Source organism: Arachis ipaensis, chromosome B04 (assembly GCF_000816755.2).
Source record: "Arachis ipaensis cultivar K30076 chromosome B04, Araip1.1, whole genome shotgun sequence".
Classification (NCBI taxonomy): Eukaryota; Viridiplantae; Streptophyta; class Magnoliopsida; order Fabales; family Fabaceae; genus Arachis; species Arachis ipaensis.
Window position 1 is genome coordinate 80,146,245 of NC_029788.2, and position 6,917 is coordinate 80,153,161.

A 6,917-nucleotide genomic window follows, 5' to 3' on the forward strand; every position below is an offset into this window, starting at 1 on the left:
CACACACTCTCTCATTCTCTCTCGATGTTTTTCTGACTCTGAAACCCTAGCCCTTCAACCTCGTGTTCGTCCCTTCAATTCGGGTTTCTCTTTAAATTTGGCTATTCTCTCAATGCTGCTCTGCGATATCTCTCTCTAGGAACATTATTGATCTCAATGGACGGATGTTGTAAACGGCTGCAGTGACACCAACAACATCTATGAAGAGAAAGAAACGATTTCTTCAATTACTCAAAATGCCCGTATATGCTGAGCGGAATCGGGATCTGGTCCAGTCAAAACGGGGGTGCTGGCGACGAAAGCCCTGAAGGCAAATGTTACCGAGTTTTATCGCGGTTTTCTGCCACCAATGATCCCTCAGAACAATGTCTGGAGGCATTGCGGAGGCCACGGTGGAAACCATTATGGCGAGTTCGCGAATGAAATGGTAGACCTCGGATGAAGGGCTGGAAAAGTGGGCCGAACACAGCAGAAGTCCTTTAATTCGAAATGTTCGCTCACCAGAACAGGTTAAATGTAACAGCCCAGACCACCCGCTAGCACGATATTGTCCGCTTTGTCACACAAGGCCTCACGATTTTGCCTTTGACGATAGGGATGATAGCCGAAGCCCCCCACACTCACTCGTCAAAATGCGTCATGCTAGGGAGAGGTATCCATACCCTTATAAGGCATGCTTCATTCCCCTCCCCAACCGATGTGGGACCTTAGAATCCACCCCCCTAAGGGAGCCCAGCGCCCTCGTTGGAACATCGATCCGGGCTCCGACTCTGATACCATCTGTAACAGCCTAAACCACCTGCTAGCACGATATTATCCGCTTTGGCACACAATGCCTCACGGTTTTGCCTTTGACAATAGGGATGATAGCCGAAGCCCCTCATACTCACTTGTCAAAACGCGTCATGCTAGGGAGAGGTATCCACACCCTTATAAGGCATGCTTCGTTCCCCTCCCCAACCGATGTGGAACCTTACAATCTAACATCCCAGACCACCCGCTAGCACGATATTATCCGCTTTGACACACAAGGCCTTACGGTTTTGCCTTTGACGATAGGGATGATAGTCGAAGCCCCCGATTCACTCGTCAAAATATGTCATGCTAGGGAGAGGTATCCATACCCTTATAAGGCATGCTTCGTTTCCCTCCCCAACCGAAGTGGGACCTTACAATCCACCCTCCTAAGGGAGTCCAGTGCCCTTGTTGGCACATCGATCCAGGCTCCGACTCTGATACTATATATAATAGCCCAGACCACCCGCTAGCACGATATTGTTTGCTTTGGCACACAAGGCGTCACGGTTTTGCCTTTGACAATAGAGATGATAGCCGAAGCCCCCACACTCACTCGTCAAAACGCGTCATGCTAGGGAGAGGTATCCACACCCTTATAAGGCATGCTTCGTTTCCCTCCCCAACCGATGTGGGACCTTACAATGTAACAACCCAGACCACTCACTAGTACGATATTGTCCGCTTTGGCACACAAGGCCTCACGGTTTTGCCTTTGACGATAGGGATGATAGCCGAAGCCCCCCACACTCACTCGTCAAAACATGTCATGCTAGGGAGAGGTATCCACACTCTTATAAGGCATGCTTCGTTACCCTCCCCAACCGATGTGGGACCTTACAATCCACCCCCCTAAGGGAGCCCAACACCTTTGCTGGCACATCGATCCGGGCTCCGACTCTGATACCATCTGTAACAGCCCAGACCACCCGCTAGCACGATATTGTCCGCTTTGGCACACAAGGCCTCATGGTTTTGCCTTTGACAATAGGGATGATAGCCAAAGCCTCCACATTTACTCGTCAAAATGCGTCATGCTAGGGAGAGGTATCCACACCCTTATAAGGCATGCTTCATTCCCTTCCCCAACCGATGTGGGGCCTTACATTAGATATCAGATGCTTCGTCATCGTGTTTTTTAGGATTTCTTTGGTTTTGTTTCAAATAAATGTTAATTACTATTATGTATACTGTGATCTGTTTCTATATGAAAATATATAAGAGATTAATTGAGTATCCAACTGGATTCTTATCTGAGATTACATCGCAGTTGTAGGAAAACAGAAATGAGGTCAAAACGTCATTTTTCTCTTTATGTTTATTATTTACATTGTTTATTAGTTTGTTTAAGTTATTCAATTCTATCATTCTATGCTTGACATGATCATGTATGTTCTTGCATATGTAATCTATCCTTTTTTTTTTCTGTCTATGATTATGTAAGACTATGGAAGTTCCTTTATGTAAATTTTAACAAACGTGCAAATTTATGTTATGTCTATTAACTTTAATGGTGACTCCTACGATATCTCCAATATAAATTTTCTAGACAGCCAAGAATACTTACAGTTTTAGTTTTAATTTCTATTTATCTCTTATGAAAATTTGCAATCGCTTTGTTGCCTTAGTTTGATTGTATATAGATTTTTGTTTCACATGAAAATATGGTAAGCATTCTATTTTGATTGAATTATTCGTTTATTCCTTTTTTTTCATTTTTCTTTTTGTGTTGTTTGATTTAATTTTTTATTATTTGACACCAGTTTCTGCCATTGCTCTACTGTGCTATTAGGTTAGGGTTTAGAGAGATGAGTACCGTTTTCTGGGAGAAGTTTGGCGGAGTGACTGAAAGATATTTAGCTTTACAAGTTCGATTTCTCTCTTACTTTTGAAGAGAGATTGTTTTTCGATTTTCTGTTAGGTTCTTCGTTTTCAGTATACAGTGATTTTATTAGGGTTTGCAATTGTGTTCCTAATTTCCCACTAGGGTTTGCGTGTTTTAAATATGAGTTTTGTAATTTTCTATTGATTTTAACACTCAATTTTCTATAATGTACACTGAACTATTGAGCTATTAATACTCATACACACTTTATTTAGGGTAGGGTTTAGGGAGATGGATGATTTGTGGGAGTGATTACTGATTGGAATATGGGTCAAATTGAAACGCTAGATTTGTTTTCATGGAGCTGGCTTTTCGTTTCCAATAGCTTTGATAGGTTAGTAGGCATTAGACTGATTTAAGTTTTCTTATGATGTTTTCATTCATTGGGACCCTTGCTCTATTGGGTCTTCCTTTTCAATTTGTTGTTGGAAAAAGCTATAGCAATAATAGAAGTATAATGTCTAAAATTAGTTTTAGTATTTAAAGTATATAACTATAAGTTTCGGAATCAATTTGGGAATAAGGAAGTTTATTACAGTGCACAAAATGAGTTAAATAAAGATTATTATTAGAAAAATGTCTCTTTTATATAGGATTAAAGGTTTGTTTTTCCTTATTATCTTTGTGTAATTTCTTTTTCCGTTGTAATATGATATTGTGAATTATGAGTATTCTTCTATTGATTTTTTAAAATTTGTTTATCATACTTTGCTTTACTTTTTTTATTTATTTATTTTCTTTTAAAAGTTATCGGTATAAGCACATAAGCTCTTGATTTATCAGTCTGCTCGAAGCCTACACCCGCCTTGGAAAAGTCGTGAAGTAACCCTTCCTTACCTATTTCCTTCGTTTATTTATTCTAATTCTTAGCTCATTGAATTAGTTTCTTGATATGTGTTTTGGTGCGTTGATATGGGGCTTTTGAAATTGGGAATCTGCCTGTGCTATGGATGCTTTGTGTGCCATTTTTTAAGAGATATGGTTAGAATTCAGAGAGACGGGAACATTTCACTTGGATGGTTCAAACCTTGCTTTGTTTTTTGGAAGGATCTTGGGAAAGATGCTGCTAGTGTAAATTCTTCTTTTGTACGCCTTCTGAAACTCCTTCCTTTCTTATCTTTGGTTTTCCTTAGTCACTAAACAAGAAGATGAAGAATATTTTGGAATTCAAAACTTAGTCCATGAAGGTAATATTTTTTTTAAAGGAAAATTAAGCTACTTTGTTTATAATAATAGCATTTTGTGTAAAGAAATTGGAATAACTTTGCAGTGAATTTCAATTCTGAATTAACAGAGGCTATAATTTTACTTTAGTTGTTTCAATTTGAAATTTCTGGTATTATACTATCAGATAAATTTTGAATTATTGAAATATTAATAGTGTTGACATCTAAATGTATGTAGTTTGTGAATTTATTCTTGTGCTATATCTGAATTCAGCCATTGCTTCTTATCTGTATTTTTTTGCATGCCTATTGGTTAGAAAGGCCCATATTTTTTTAAATTTTATCTTTTCTAGATATTTATTTTATTTTGACTGTTGATACTATATCAGTTTTTAATCTTTTTATTATGAATGACATGTCTTTTTATCTTTAAACTTATTTTCCTCAATCTTAAATGATATAATTTTATGCAATTAAATAATAAAAAAATTTGGGTAGATATCTGCTATTTGTCTTCAATACTCATGTTATTCTTTATCTTTTTTGTCATCAGTAGTTGTTTATTTGAATTTGTGTTCACTTAAAAAGTTAAATCGAGTGTTATGTTATTTCCTTGCAAAACTAATTTGATTCACTTCTATATAAATGGTATTAACGGATGGAAATATTTCTACATCTGTCTCTTGAGTGTTGATATTCTTGAAGTTGTCGATACTTTCAAACCTCATGCAGTTGCCATCACCTTACTTGATTTACATTCTTTTGAGGTTCATATTTTTTATTACTTATGCAAATGGCATGGTTCTCTTAAGGGGAGGAGGAACCATATGAACACGTCTACTTGTTATATTTGGACAGAGTATCATGAAATGGGTGTTGAGGGAATCAGAGCTGTTTCAGATTATAAAGCTTACACTGCTGATGAAGTTTTGGATCTCCTTCATTTTGTTGCACGTAAGATGATGAAGCCCGGAGATGCGCATTTTTCTCGTGGAATTACTGATAATTTGGATGACCCAAAATACAAGCATTACAAATATTGGTCTAACCCTTTAGAAACAAGGTGAGATCCTCTACTTAATTGCTTTAGTAAACATTTTGTAGAAGTTGCACACAAGAAGACTGCCAATCTAGAATCTGACTATTGTTGGCACTTAGCTACTATGTAATTAATCATTTTATTACCTTGGTTGGGGGCATTGATAGATTCTTGGTTTTGCTATCTTCTATAATGTCGTATCCTGCTGTCTTTTAAAATTCGCTGTTTATTCATACTACTACTCTTTGTGGTTTGTGTTATATTTTTGTCTTGCTGCTGGAGATTACCACATGCTCCAGATATGGAGATTTACTCTATGTATGGGGTTGGGATCCCAACGTAAAGAGCCTATGTTTATAAGTCAACTTCCCAATCGGAATGCTACATTTCGTTTCAGATTGACACATAAGCAAATGGTGGAGATGAGGACCCTTTTTTAAAGGATGGAGTTTATAGTGCCAATGGGGATGAAACCATTCCTGTTTTAAGCCCTGGTTTCATGTGTGCAAAAGGTTGGTGGGGAAAAACCCGCTTTAATCCTTCAGGCATCCGAACCTTCATAAGGGAGTATGAACACACTGCTCCGGCTAATCTTCTCAAAGGAAGGGGAACCCATAGTAGTGCTCATGTTGATATATTGGGGAACTTCACACTTATTGAAGATATTATACGAGTAGCAGCAGGAGCCTCTGGTGACGACTTAGGTGGACATAGAGTTCACTCAGAGATTTTCAAAGGGTCTGAAAATATTAACTCTCATTGTAATGAATGTTTCGCTTGGCAGCTCTTCCTTTGTTAAATTATTTTTTACTTTTTGGATTATAAACACTCATTGTTACCTTAGTTTAGCATGAGTATTACCCATGAGGTTATAAAGAACTGTTGTTAGGAATTAAATGAAAATGTGCACTAATCTTTGATCATTTTAGCATTGGCATTGTGACACCAAACCAATAATTTCTATGTGTTGTGAGTTTTGTGAAATGTTACCTGTTCTATATGTTTGTATTTTGGATTAATTTTAAGACACTTCTCAATTATATCATATCATTAATAATTTCCTCTTTTGGTGCATGCGTTTATCTTCTTTTGTTAGTGCTGCTACTAATGCATATACTTAAAATGATGACAAGGCTATGTGTACACCACAAAATCAGTCATGATTTTCTATTCGATTATTTGTTTTTTTTATTAGATAAAGTAATTTCAAAAATATTTGGATCTTATTAGCTCTCTCTCATGTCAATTTGAGAGTGAAATACTCAATTCTCTGAATACACAATTTTGACATTCATGGCACAAAATTATAAATAAAAATTTTTAACAAAAAAAAAATTAGGACATCATGTATTATTAAGGTATATCAGAATAGCATCAATTTATAGATATTTGCTTGAATCTACATAACAATATAATTTTTTTATTTTAAAACACAAGGAGTTGTATTAACATTATACGCATAATCAAATTATTAGTTAATAAGTTATCTTTGAGTGGGTTATTAACTTCATTCACTTACCTTATTTTTCAGGCTCTTGTGACTCAACTCGAACAGTTTACTTATGATTAGTTGATTTACTGTAGAGTAAGTTTAACTATATATTTTATAATAATAACTCTGTTCTTATTGTCACCATTTACGAAAGCACTAAGTTTTTTTTTAATATAATGAATGGTGTATTGACTGTATTCACTATATTTTACCCAATTACTGCTGAATCCATTTTTCCAATATATGTTGAATATGTAAACTGTAAATAGGTAACAATTTTGCATCATGTCATAATGAAAAGATCAGCAGCAGCAGCAGGCGCTAGACCATTCAATCCATGAAGTTCTCTATACTCAGAAAGACCAGCAAATTTTGGATGAAGGTTATACATACAAACATAGTCACTTCATAATAACATAGACATTGAAAACACTCTAATATTAACAATATACTTCATGAGTTCAAAATATGGTGAATGTAAATTTTGGGATCCCAATCACCCACAGGCTTTAAGATCTTTCAATTGTCAGATCTATTTGG

At 36.2% G+C, this 6,917-nt stretch overlaps 1 long non-coding RNA gene across 1 annotated transcript; it reads left to right on the forward strand.

Annotated features, from left to right (window-relative positions):
• LOC110271099 lies at positions 4,655-5,883 on the forward strand. Its single transcript, XR_002361229.1, has 2 exons — positions 4,655-4,909; positions 5,168-5,883. It is a non-coding gene; the product is annotated as an uncharacterized LOC110271099 (long non-coding RNA).